This window comes from Pleurodeles waltl, chromosome 11, assembly GCF_031143425.1.
Source record: "Pleurodeles waltl isolate 20211129_DDA chromosome 11, aPleWal1.hap1.20221129, whole genome shotgun sequence".
NCBI classification, from domain to species: Eukaryota; Metazoa; Chordata; class Amphibia; order Caudata; family Salamandridae; genus Pleurodeles; species Pleurodeles waltl.
In genome coordinates, this window is record NC_090450.1 from 644,005,886 (window position 1) to 644,020,643 (window position 14,758).

Below are 14,758 nucleotides of genomic sequence, written 5' to 3' on the forward strand. Positions count from 1 at the left end.
CAGTCAGGCTTAACTTAGAAGGCAATGTGTAAAGTATTTGTGCAATAAATCATACAATAACACCATATAGCACCACAAAAATACACCACACAGTGTTTAGAAAAATATATAATATTTATCAGGATAATTGTAGGTCAAAAACGAATAAAGATGCAATGTGAAATTGTAGAGATATCACTGGAAAGTGTTATAAAGTGTCTTAAGTCTTTAAAAAGCAAACAAAGTCTCTTTCAAGCACAAAGTACCTGGTTTGGAGCGGAAAATCTCCGCAAAGGGGCGCAGAGGAAGAGATCTGTGGAAAAATGGTGTGTGCGTCGATTTCTCCCCAGCACACAAGGACTTGCATCGTTATTTTTGACGCGGGGAAGTCGTGCTTCGTTTTCCGGCGAGCAGACAGTCTCTTTCTGTGAGTCGCGGGGATTACAAGATGTCCTGGGTCTGTGCGTGGATTCTCCTGCTTGTTTTACGGCTGCATGTAGTTCCGCGGGGCTGTGCGTCGAATTTTTGCTCTCATGGTAGGCGTCACATCTATTTCTCCTCTGGAGGTCGGGCGGTGTTGTCCTTGCGAGGCCGTGCTTCGAAGTTCCGGTCGTCCCGAAGGCATCGCGTCGATCAGCGTCGGTGTGCAGTGTTTTTCTCTGCGGAACAAGCTGTGCGTCGAAATTTTTGGCGCATGAAGAGTCCAAATGAAAAAGAGAATTCATTTTGGTCCTGAGACTTCAGGGAACAGGAGGCAAGCTCTATCCAAGACCTTGGAGAGTACCTTTACAGCCAGACAAGAGTTCAGCAAGGCAGCAGGGCAACAGCAAGGCAGCAGTCCTTTGTAGAAAGCAGTCAGGTGAGTCCTTTAGGCAGCCAGGCAGTTCTTCTTGGCAGGATGAAGGTTCTGGTTCAGGTTTCTTCTCCAGCAAGTGTCTGATGAGGTAGGGCAGGGGCCCTGTTTTATACCCAAATGTGCCTTTGAAGTGGGGGAAACTTCAAAGAGTGGCTAAGAAGTGCACCAGGTCCCCTTTCAGTTCAATCCTGTCTGCCAGGGTCCCAGTAGGGGATGTGGCAGTCCTTTGTGTGAGAGCAGGCCCTCCACCTTCCCAGCCCAGGAAGACCCATTCAAAATGCAGATGTATGCAACTGAGGCTGAGTACCCTGTGTTTGGGGTGTGTCTGAGTGAATGCACAAGGAGCTGTCAACTAAGCCCAGCCAGACGTGGACTGTAAGGCACAGAAAGATGTAAGTGCAAAGAAATGCTCACTTTCTAAAAGTGGCATTTCTAGAATAGTAATATTAAATCCAACTTCACCAGTCAGCAGGATTTGGTATTACCATTCTGGCCATACTAAATATGACCTTCCTACTCGTTTCAGATCAGCAGCTACCACTTCAATACTGTTTGAGGGCAGCCCCAATGTTAGCCTATGAAGGGAGCAGGCCTCACAGTAGTGCAAAACGAATTTAGGAGTTTTACACTACCAGGACATGTGAACTACACAGGTACATGTCCTGCCTTTCACCCACACAGCGCCCTGCTCTAGGGGTTACCTAGGGCACACATTAGGGGTGACTTATATGTGGAGAAAGGGGAGGTTTAGGCTTGGCAAGTACTTTTAAATGCCAAGTCGAGGTGACAGTGAAACTGCACACACAGGCCTTGCAATGCCAGGCCTGAGACAAGGTAAAGGGGCTACTTGAGTGGGTGGCACAACCAGTGCTGCAGGCCTACTAGTAGCATTTAATCTACAGGCCCTAGTCACATATAGTGCACCTTACTAGGGACTTATAAGTAAATTAAAAAGTCCAATCAGGTATGATCCAAGGTTACCATGTTTAAAGGGAGAGAGCATATGAACTTTAGCACTGGTTAGCAGTGATAAAGGGCCATATTTATACTTTTTGACGCAAAACTGCGCCAACGCAGTTTTGCGCCAAAAAAATTAGCGCCGGCTAACGCCATTCTGAAGCGCCATGCGGGCGCCGTATTTATTGAATGACGTTAGCCGGCGTTAGCCGCCGGCGCTGTCTGGTGTGCGTTAAAAAAAACGACGCACACCAGGCAGCGCCGGCGTAGGGGGAAAATGGAGTATGGGCGTCCACAAATGGTGCAAGTCAGGCTGAGGCAAAAAAATCGCCTCAACCCGATTTGCGCCATTTTTTTACGACTCCCAACCCCCATTGAAATGACTCCTGTCTTAGCAAAGACAGGAGTCATGCCCCCTTGCCCAATGGCCATGCCCAGGGGACTTCTGTCCCCTGGGCATGGTCATTGGGCATAGTGGCATGTAGGGGGGCACAAATCAGGCCCCCCTATGCCACAAAAAAAATAACAAAAAAAATACTTACCTGAACTTACCTTAATGTCCCTGGGGTGGGTCCCTTCATCCTTGGGTGTCCTCCTGGGGTGGGCAAGGGTGGCAGGGGGTGTCCCTGGGGGCAGGGGAGGGCACCTCTGGGCTCATTCTGAGCCCACAGGTCCCTTAACGCCTGCCCTGACCCAGGCGCTAAAATCCGGCACTAATGCGGGTTTTTTAGACCCGCCCACTCCCGGGCGTCATTTTTGCCCGGGAGTATAAATACGACGCATATGCATCGGAGTCATTTTTTAAGACGGGAACGCCTACCTTGCATATCATTAACGCAAGGAAGGTGTTCACGCAAAAAAATTACGCTAACTCCATGAACTTTGGCGCTAGACGGGTCTAACGCCAAAGTATAAATATGGAGTTAGTTTTGCGTCGAATTTGCGTCGAAAAAAACGACGCAAATTCGGCGCAAACAGAGTATAAATATGCCCCAAAGTGTGCAGAGTCTAAAAGCCAGCAAAAACAGTGTCCACAAAGTGGAGGGAGGCAGGCAAAAAGTTAGGGGTGATCACCCTAAGGCTGTCAGGTCTAACATTCTCCCTCTGCAGGGGGTGGGGTGCTGGTGTGGTGGTCCTGTGGTGGGGCGTCCTGTCCACTAGCGCCGGCGGAGGTGGGGTGCAGTTCATCGTCTATGCTAGTGTCAGGGGCCCCTCGTAGTGCCACAGTGTCCCTCCTGGTGTTCACAAGTTCCTTCAACACCTCTACGATGGTGCCCAGGGTGGAGCTGATGGTTCTGAGTTCCTCCCTGAAGCCCATATACTGTTCCTCCTGCAGGCGCTGGGTCTCCTGAAACTTGGCCATTACCGTTGGCATCTTCTCCTCGGAGTGGTGGTAGGCTCCCATGATGGAGGAGAGGGCCTCGTGGAGAGTGGGTTCCCTTGGCCTGTCCGCCCCCTGTCGCACAGCAGCCCTTTCAGTTCCCCTGTGTTCCTGGGCCTCCGTCCCCTGGACCGTGTGCCCACTGCCACTGCCCCCAGGTCCCTGTTGTTGTTGGGGTGGTGGGTTACCCTGGGTTCCCTGTAGTGGTGGACACACAGCTGATTGACGTGTCCTGGGGACGGGGGTATGGGCCTGCTGGGTGGGTGCTGTGCTGGTGTTTACAGAGGGGGGAAGGTCTGTGGTGGCCTGTGATGAGGTGAGGGGAACCGACTCTCCCGAGGTTCCCGATGGGCCGGGCTGGTCATCTAGATCCAGTTGGACAGAGCTGCTGTCATCACTGTGGGCCTCTTCTGTTGGTGGTGTGGACATGTGTGGATCTTCCTGTCCGGTGATGTTGGGTAGGGGTCCTGCATGGGTATAAAAGGATGGTTATTCCATCTGTGTGTGGCATGGTGTGCAATGGGTAGGTGACCGTGTACCCCAGTGCTTGCATTCCTGTGTGGGACCTTGTGTGATGATGGTTTAGGGGGTTGTATGGGCATGAGCAGTGGACATGCTTTAGTGATGGGTGTCCATGCTTTGTTGTTGCATGCATGGCTTGGTGTTGGGATGGGTGGTTTGTGATGTTTGGACATATGTGAGGAGTTGAAGTGGTGGGGGTGAGGGTGGGGTTATGTGATGGCATGCAGGTAGGGTGGGGGATGTAATAGTTAAGATTTGTCTTACCAGAGTCCATTCCTCCACATACTCCTGCGAGGCCCTCAGGATGCAGAATCGCCATGACCTGCTCCTCCCATGTTGTTACTTGTGGGTGAGGAGGTGGGGGTCCGCCGCCAGTCCGCTGAACCGCCAGGTGGTGTCTTGAGACCACGGAACACACCTTCCCCCGTAGGTCGTTCCACCTCTTCCTGATGTCCTCTCGATTTTTTGGGTGCTGTCCCACTGCGTTGACCCTGTCTACTATTCTTCGCCATAGCTCCATCCTCCTTGCAATTGAGGTGTGCTGCACCTGTGAGCCGAATAGCTGTGGCTCTACCGGGACGATTTCCTCCAGCATGACCTTGAGCTCCTCCTCTGAGAACCTGGGGTGTCTTTGCCGTGCCATGGGGTGATGTAGGTGATGTGTGGGGTGGAGTGTGTGGTGATAAGTGTGCTGATATGTAGTGTGGTGTTGTGTGAGGTGCGTGGAAGTTCTGTGGATGATGGTGTTGTGTGCCTGTGGATGCTGTTGTTCTTGCTGGTGCTGTCTCTCTCTGGCCTTCTATCAGAATTTTTTGTCGTAGGGGTTTGTGGGTGATGTGGGTGTGTGTTTTATATTGTAATGGATGTGTGGGAGTGGTGTGTGTATGTGTATCAAGTGTGTGTATTTCGAATTGTCCAATGTGGCTGTATTTTGCAAAAGTGTGTGTATTTTGAGCGCAGCGGTGTGTACCGCCAATGGAATACCGTGTTTGAAAGACCGCTGCGTGGATTCGTGTGTCGTGAGAGTGTGTGCGTTTTTCTTTTGGCGTGACGGTGTCGGTTTTGTTTTCGCCAGTTTATCACTGACTTTTGGTGTGGCGGACTTGTGTTGGTGTCTGAATTTTGGTGGATTCCGATATGTGGGTCATAATAGATGTGGGAGAATTCCACAGCCGCAGCGGTGTGTTGGTGGTCTTCTGCATGGCGGAAAGAGGCTTTTACCGCCAATGTTGTAATGAGGGCCTATATGTCCTACCTTAACCATACACTGCATCCTGCCTTTGGGACTTCCTAAGCCTATCTTAAGGGTGTCTTATATGTAAGAAAAGGGAGGGTTTAGGCCTGGCAAGTGGGTACACTTGCCAAGTCAAATTTACAGTTAAAACTGCACACACAGACACTGCAGTGGCAGGTCTGTGACATGAGTACAGAGCTACTTATATGGTGGGCACAACTAGTGCTGCAAGCCCACTAGTAGCGTTTAATTTACAGGCCCTGGCACCGCTAGTGCACTTTACTTGGTACTTACTAGTAAATCAAATATGCCAATGATGGCTAAACCAATCAACATTACAATTTACACAGAAAGCATATGCACTTTGGCACTGGTTAGCAGTGGTGAAGTGCTCAGAGTTCAAAAGCCAACAGCAACAAGTCAGAAAAAATAGGAGGCAGAAGGCAAAAAGATTGGGGATGACCATGCATAAGCAAAAAAGTCCAACACGACCCCCTACCAGCCTAAAGCCTGGGGAGAACAATCAATACCTTGATGTACTTCCCTGATTGGGCGATAGAACAAGGGCCCAGGCCCACAACAACTGGGCATGTTCCAGTTCTACGCCTTCCTTACTCCAGTTGGATCCCTCTGTCCATACTCTCAGGGCTCACTAAACTAACCCATGGGGAACGCTTCTCCACATCTGCAGACACCATCTGTGCAGCACCTAACTTTCCTTTGCTCACAGATGTATCCCAATGGGCAGATATTATCACCAGGGCCAACACAGTGGTTTTGCCCAATCCACCCCCGGGGTGTGACTCTCGTTCCCCCCCCCCCCGGGGCAACTCTGTCCACCAGGACAGCAAGCCACAGTAACCCCTTACAAGTGTCAGGGATGAGAGCCTGACCTCAGGCCTCTCCAACCACCGTGACTGTGGAGAGTGGGGGGCAGTAGCCTCAGGTGCCTGGCACCCTTTGACCACTCTCTCTTCCAATAGGTCAGAGTTGACAACCTGACCCTGGTCCTCCCCCTGGGGCTCTGTACCCTCCCTCCAACAGTGGCACCCCCAGAGTCAAAAATTGTCAGGGTGCTTGTAGAGGCAGTCCTGCACAATTCGCCCACCAGTGCTGAAATGTTAACCTGCAACTGGTCCTCCAACCTGGGGTATGTACCTTCAGGTTGGACCAGGGCCAGGGGTGAGGCTTTCTTACCCCTACCCTCCCTTCTGGGGTCCTGCACCCCCCAACTAGGAGTGCCCCCTAGAAGACAACATGGTATGGGCACTGTTAGCAGTAGCCTCTTCCTCCAGGTCAGGGGAGACACCCTGAAACTGGCCTTCCAATCCAGGGTCTGTACCCTTAGATTGCACTGGGGTCAGGGGTGAGTCTCTCTCTCCCCTGCCCCTACTCTCAGGGTCCTGCAACCCCCCTCAGGAAGAGTACCCGGGAGGGTGATTGGGCAAACTCCCCCCCCCCTTTCAGGTCTGGGTTTACCCCCTGCACCTGATCCTCCAGTCCATGGTCTGTACCCTCACGCTGGACCACTGCATGGCAACTCAGGACTTCCTGGGGGGCATGCTTACCCACCACAGGTCGGAGTTTACCCTCTGAACCTGGTCATCCAACCCAGAGTCACCATCCTGCAGTTGAACCACTGCCTGGCGCACCAGGACTTCCTTGGGAGCACACCTACCCCACATCAGGTTGGATTTTACCCCCTGAACCTGATCATTCAACCCAGAGTCACCACCCTGCGGTTGAACCATTGCCTGGCACACCAGGGCTTCCGGGGGGCACACTTATTCCCCTCAACGGACACACCATCCCCAAGGGCCACATAAGAGTCTAGTTGGCGCAGGTCTCCTGACCTCTGCCAATCTGACAGAGTCTGGATTCCCCCCAACCCAGAAATGGTCTCATCAAGGTAATTCCTGGGGGGCTCTGCTCTCGGAGCTGACCCCTGACCCTCCAGGTTCTCCACTGGGGTCTGCAACACCCTCTCAACCTTCTGTCTGGACTTCTGCACCCCCACACTAGGAGTGGTACTGTCGGACACCAGAACTGGTGGGATGCTGGTAACAGCCACCCCCCACGTTCTCCTGACACTGTGGGGTCTCCCTAAACTGATGTACCTACTGTAAAGGCTAAGCTCCCCTCCTGGTGCCCTCCAGGACCTAGGACTGGATCTCAAGCAACTTGGCCCACAGCCCATCCCCATTCCCTCTCCTCTGAGACTGGACATGGAGTCCCTCACCCATCGCACTATGCTGGGACCTATCTGGGGCACTGCAATCATTCCCTACCTCACCTGGTAGGGAAATACCAGAACCACTCCTCTCAGGAGCACCCTCAAATGCCTCTTCAGACTCTCTGGTACTCACCAGGAGGTCTGCCTCCAGTGTAAGTTCCCTGGGGTCAGAAACCTCACACTCCACCTGGTGTTGGCGTAGCTCTGGAAAATAAGGACTAGACATGTGCTCTCCAGCAATTACATCACTCAGCCCCTCACATGAATTCACCAAAGTACCCTTGTCCCAACCATCCAGTGACTCTGCTTTGAAAAAACGCCCCACATCACCCTCCTGAGACTGGTGAGAGAGTACCTGACTTTCCCTGACACTCAACCCACACTCTTCTGGGATGTCTTCACACTCCATAACCAGGACTTCTACCTGGGGGGAACCCCTCTCCCTGTCACTCTCACCTAGAGTCAGTAGAGTGTCCCTCCCTCCAGTAGGAATATGACTCCCCATGCCAGTTCCCCAATCCACCTCAGGGACCCTGTGTATTACTGAAGCTACTTCATACCCCTGAACCTCCTGACGTGTGTTAAATCCCTCCTTCAAGTAGGGCACCACGTATCTGGGCATGTGCACTTCTTCAGCAGCACTGGATACAAAGTTGTTGCTGCCACCATTACAGCTGGACCCAGTCCTCATGACTTCTAGCTCTTTCAGTTTTAGCTCATAATCCCAATTCATCTGTTCTATCTCTAAGTCCCTTTTCCACTCGTCGAACTCCCTTTGCATCCTCAACTTTTCTTCCTCCAACCGGCGAGCCCTTTCTGCCTGGCTGTCCTGCAAATCTTTAGGAGTCAGACCCTTAGAGGACCTATTGCTACCACTCCTGGAGACCGTCTCCTCAGGTGTAACAGATACCTCTAATACACCACTGTGTAGACACTGAACTTCTCCATCCATATCCTCTGTGTGCCCCCCAGCTTCCTTGGCTGTCACCCAGGCCCGCAGTGCCTCTTATAGCTCCCCCTTCCTGGTGGATCTTTTAGCGGGACAGGCAAGATCTTTACAGAACCGTTAAATTGAGCAACTGAGTACCTTTCCAGTTTCTATCATTCAAAAACAGCTCCAGATGTTGCATCTCCAGATTGAGACGTGATTGTCACAAGTGCAAAGTTTCAAAGGCAGAAAATAAGTTCCCAATTAAGTCAAAAGAATCAGTCAAGGGATCAGCAAAATCATAGAAGTAGAACAAAAAGGAGTACCAAAGAAAGACTCAAAATCACAAGACAAGTAGTATGTGGTCATGTAGTGGTCTGAAATAAAAACAGTAGTGTACACTTACTTACTGTATGTCAAGTACAAATACAAGTCCAAATCCAAACCGCTGATCACCAATGTTAGAAATTGGATCTTTGGTTGACAGTCAGGTTAGCCCCTCTTCAAGCAAGGACCCTCACTCTAGTCAAGGTAAAAGAGAATTACCCTCAGCTAACCCCTGCTTACCCCCTTGGTAGCTTGGCAGAGAAGTAGGCTTAACTTCAGAGTGCTAGGTGTAAAGTAGTTGTAGCAACACACACAGTAACTTAATGAAAACACTACAGAATGACACAACACCAGTTTAGAAAAATAGAAAATATTTATCTAAACAAAACAAGACCAAAACGACGAAAATCCACAATATACAAGTCAAGTTATCAATTAAAAAGCAAAGAGTCCTTATGTAGTTTAAAACACACACTAATACTATTAGCATGAAAATGTACCATGGGTGCGTCAAAAATAACCCCGCACCGGTGAGTGTGCATCAAAAAGGGCTTGTGATGCATCAATTTCACTCACGGGCGAGACCTGGCGTTGTTTCTCCTTTTGTCGGGTCGGGCGCGTTGTTTCTTCTCTCTGCAGGAGAGCGATGCGTCAATCGGGTCAACACTCTCAGGTCTTGGCAGGCCTTGCATTGTTTTAAAACTCCCAGGGGTGCTTGCATTGGAAATCCAGCCACACGATGATCCGAAAACCATGCAGCGCAGATCTCCCAGCCTTCGTCAGTAATGCTGTGCGTTGTTTCTCCAGCCCCGTGCCTCGATTCTTCAGTCGCATTTCCGGCGAGCATAGATTTTCAGCCGTGAAGCCGGCAGCACATAGTTTCTTCAGCCACAAATAGGAGTTGTGTTGATCTTTCCCCGCACAGCGCTCTGTGCATGGCTTTCTCCCTCTTAGGCTGCCAGCTTCTCCTTTCATGGTACCAGGAATTGGATGGGCACCACAGGGCAGAGTAGGAGTCTCTCCATTGACTCCAGGTGCTGGCAGAGAGAAGTCGTTGCTGTCCCTAAGACTTCAAACAACAGGAGGCAAGCTCTAAATCAAGCCCTTGGAGAGTTCTTCTCAAGATGGAAGGCACACAGAGTCCAGTCTTTGCCCTCTTACTCTGGCAGAAGTAGCAACTGCAGGACAGCTACACAAAGCACAGTCACAGGCAGGGCAGCTCTTCTTCCACAGCTCTTCAGCTCTTCTCCAGACAGAGGTTCCTCTTGTTTCCAGAAGTGTTCTAAAGTCTGTGGTTGTGGGTGCCCTTCTTATACCCAATTTCTCCTTTGAAGTAGGCCTACTTCAATGTAAAGTCTCTTTTGAATGTGAAATCCTGCCTTGCCTAGGCCAGGCCCCAGACACTCACCAGGGGGTTGGAGACTGCATTGTGTGGGGGCAGGCACAGCCCTTTCAGGTGTGAGTAACCACTCCTCCCCTCCCTCCTAGCACAAATGGCTCATCAGGATATGCAGGCTACACCCCAGCTCCTTTTGTTTCTCTGTCTAGTATGAGGTACAACCAGCCCACCTGTCAAACTGACCCAGGCAGGGAATCCACAAACAGGCAGAGTTACAGAAATGGTATAAGCAAGACAATGCTCACTTTCTAAAAGTGGCATTTGCAAACACAATCTTAAAATCAACTTTACTAAAAGATGTATTTTTAAATTGTGAGCTTAGAGACCCCAAACTCCATATGTCCATCCGCTCCCAAAGGTAATCTACACTTTAATCAGATTTAAAGGTAGCCCCCATGTTAACCTATGAGAGGGACAGGCCTTGCAACAGTGAAAAACTAATTTAGCAATATTTCACTGTCAGGACATATAAAACACATTACTATGGCCCTCATTCTGACCTTGGCGGGCGGCGGAGGCCGCCCGCCAAAGTCCTGCCGTCAGGTTACCGCTCCGCGGTCGAAAGACCGCGGCGGTAATTCTGACATTCCCGCTGGGCTGGCGGGCGGTCGCCTTCAGACCGCCAGCCAGCCCAGCGGGAAAGAGGCTTCCACGATGAAGCCGGCTCGGAATCGAGCCGGCGGAGTGGAAGCTGTGCGACGGGTGCAGTTGCACCCGTCGCGTATTTCACTGTCTGCGCAGCAGACAGTGAAATACATGTAGGGGCCCTCTTACGGGGGCCCCTGCAATGCCCATGCCAGTGGCATGGGCACTGCAGGGGCCCCCAGGGGCCCCGCGACCCCCCCTACCGCCATCCGGATCTCGGCGGTCCGACCGCCGGGATCTGGATGGCGGTAGTGGGGGTCGGAATCCCCGCGGCGGTGCAGCAAGCTGCGCCGCCGCGGAGGATTCAATGGGGCCGCGGTACACTGGCGAGACCCCGCCAGTGGTGCCGGTCCGACCGCGGCTTTACCGCCGCGGTCGGAATCCCCATTGGAGCACCGCCGGCCTGTCGGCGGTGCTCCCGCGGTCCTCCGCCCTGGCGGTCAAAGACCGCCAGGGTCAGAATGAGGGCCTATATGTCCTACCTTAACCATATACTACACCCTGCCCTTGGTGCTACCTAGGGCCTATCTTAGGCGTGTCTTATATGTAAGAAAAGGGAAGGTTTAGGCCTGGCAAGTGGGTACACTTGCCAAGTCGAATTTACAGTTAAAACTGCACACACAGACACTGCAGTGGCAGGTCTGAGACATGATTACAGAGCTACTTATGTGGGTGGCACAACCAGTGCTGCAGGCCCACTAGTAGAATTTTATTTACAGGCCCTGGCACCTCTAGTGCACTTTACTAGGGACTTACTAATAAATCAAATATGCCAATCATGAATAAACCAATCAACATTACAATTTACACAGAGAGCATATGCACTTTAGCACTGGTTAGCAGTTCAGAGTTCGAAAGCCAACAGCAACAAGTCAGAAACAAATAGGAGGCAGGAGGCAAAAAGACTGGAGATGACCCTGCATAAGCAAAAAAGTCCAACATGGGTTGTAATTTTTCACAACCCTTTGACAGCCTGAACATGTCTGGGCACACACAGACAGCAGGCGCAGGCTCTTAGGGCTATCAGTCACACAACCACAGACACATGACAGGAACCATGATTGATTGACCACCTTGGGGCAGGGCATCTAGGTCATTATCAAGGTCATTGCCTACTTAATCACAGGATGGGAACTTGTCATACATAGTTTGCTGGAAGGTATCCCCCTCTACTACTATAATAACATACATTTGAATTTTAGCAACTGAGTAACATCAAATAGCAATTAGTTGAAAGGAGGAATAACTCAATAACGTAAGATTAGCATCAGCATGTTAGACTTCATGCAAAAGAATTTAGTCAATACAAATTTGGAAAACATCTAACTATGGCTCTTTCAAAATGCATTAGTTGGTACATAAAAACAAAAAAAACAATTAACATTAAACCCATTTGCAATGTTTATACCTGTACTTATGAATCAGCAAGCGGTGAACAGTCTTCGTTAGGCAACATCAGTTCGATCAACATCAGCATTGGGGCATAGCAAGGGGCAGTGGTTCAGAATCTGGGACTCTAAGCTCACTGAACCATTAGCAGGAAGAATTTAAGACATACAGTAAAATTGCTACAAGCTCTAAGCATTGAGCGCAAATATAAGGACCAGCATTACACATGGAGGACAAATATAGAATAAAGAGTAGAATCTCTCTGTATGCAAAGAATGGGGATCTGCGATTCTGAGTCTGAGGCAAGAAATCTGGCCGAAACTCTTAGTGCAGTTCAGTTAAGTTAAAGTTTTACCACATTGTCATTGGTCGAGGGATCAGGCAATAGCCATTCGTCAAATAAAACTGATATTTCAAATCTAAGATATAACTAAACAGTCTTTCACACATTGGTGATTGGTTTTCTCTCCTTACGCACATCATTCAACTTGTCAAGAAGCAACTTTTATATTCTTCCATCCTTCTGTCAGTACATCCATTGTTTGCTATAGGAAAGTCCTCCTTTTTACCCTGGTCACCCCCACACTTTTTGGACAGGTACTGGTGGTTACTGACTCTTGGCTGTGCCCTGGGTACTGCTTACCAGTCCCAGGGCCAGTGCTCTGTGTTAAGTGGATATGCAAATTAGGCTAATTATTATTGGCTAAGTTAACCTGCCTATAAGTCCTTAGTATATGGTAGGGCATGTAGGTTTAGGGACCACAGCATACGTAGTGCACCGATAGGTGCCAGTGTCATTTTAAAGGCAGGCCTGCCTTGCTGCCTGCTTTTAAATTAAAGTTATATGCAAATTCGACTTTGGAATTAAAAGTAGTTCCAAAGTCTTAAACTGCCTTATTCTTACATATAAGTCACCCCTAAGGTGTGCCCTATGTGCTCCTAGGGCTGGGTGCCATGTAACTATAAGCAGGGACCTTATAAAAGTAGTTTTATAAGCCCCAGCGAGGTAAAAACAGCCACATTTGTTTTCCCCTCACTGTAGTGAATGGCCTTCATAGGCTAGAATGGGGAGACTTTATTTTAATTTTTAAAGTCCCCTTAAGTAATGGATACCAAGAGTTTGATATCAAATTAATTGTTATAATAAATCCCACAACTTCCAGTTGTGGGATTTAATATAACTTGTTCAGGTAAAGAGTTTTAAACTTTACCTGAAAAGTTGCCAATTTCAGCCCTGCATTGTTTTTGCTGCTGTGCTCTGATTGGCTAGCCTCTGACAGCCTGGCCAGGCTGCCTTGATGAGTTGTGAAGTGGCATCAAAAATGAGATGTGTCTGTAGGAGGGAATTTCCCCTCAGCAGATGGTGAGGCAGGAAGGGGGAGGGATGCCAAACTGGTCTTCAAAGGCAGAGAAGGACATTTGGAACACCCCAGCAACACTCCCACATCCTGCAACTCCAGACAACTAGGTGCCCCCTTGATTAGATTAGGAGAGGGCAGGAGAGGGGTGTGTTTATGATTTTTTGCCACACCAGTGGGTGGGCTCAGCCAGATGTAACCTCCAAAAATCCGATTCAGCCATGATGGATTTTTGAAGAATGTTGCCTCCTGGGATTGATTTTTGCCACACTTCCCAGGAAGTGGTCATCACAAGGGGAAGGACCCTGCACCTGATTGGAGATTCAGGACCCCTCTGTTTTTCACCCAGGAGCAAGGAAAAAACTGGTAGACCTGCACCCACACCTCAGATCCCCATCAGATTCCAACAAGGAAGAACCAAAGGAGAAGAAGGACTGCCCTGCTGGACCCCTGGTCTGCACCTGGAACCTGCACTCAGAAGGACTTCACCAGCTGCACACTTGGGCTTCACCACAAGAAGGACTTTGCCTGGCTTCAACTGGTTCAAAGAGGGACTCCCTGTTTGCTACAGGTGAAAAATTGCTAACCAGAGTCCCCTGCACCAACTCCTGAAGAAATCAACCAGCTGACTACTGCCCAGTGGCCAAAAAGGAGTTTGCGCCAGGTGCATTCTGGGAGTTGTATTCTGCACCCCAAGGATCATCTCAGAGCTTCTGGACCCTTGGGGTGAGCTGTGGATGCCAAAAGAACCTTAAAAGAACATCTGGGAGAAGCCTCAGAGGTTTGGAAAAGTTTTGAGAAGTTTTGAAAAAAAGCTCCATAGATGGACCGACCCACCGCGGCAACTCTAGCCGGTTTGCCTCAACCGCGACCCGGCCTGATTTGCAGGTTTGTCGCGGTAAAGAAAATCTCCCAAAAAGAGACTAAGGGGGTCATTACAACATTGGCGGTAAAAGCCGCTTACCGCCGTGCAGAAGATCGCCAACATACCGCCGCAGCAGCGGAATTATGCCACGGTCATTATGACCCACAGCTCGGAATCCGCCAAAATCCAGACACCCACACAAGTCCGCCACACCAAAGGTCAGTGATAAACTGGCGATAACAAAACCGGCACCGTCACGCCAACAGGAATATGCCCACACTATCATGACCCACTAATCCACGCAGCGGTCTTTCAACCGCGGTATTCCATTGGCGCTCAAAATACACACACATTTACAAAACACAGCCACATTGGACAATTCCAAATACACACACCTGATACACATACACACACCACTCCCACACACCCAACACAATGTAAACACACACTCCCACATCACCCACAAACCCCTACAACCAAAATCCCGAAAGAAGGCCAGAGAGAGACACTACAATCTACAAACAAGCATCCACAGGCACACAACACCATAACCCACAGAAGATCCACGCACCCCACACAACACACCACTAAATATCACACTTTCCCCACACATTACCCACACCACCCCATGTGGACACGTCAAGCAGCAGTGTGTCCACCACCACAGGGAACAATTGCTAACCCA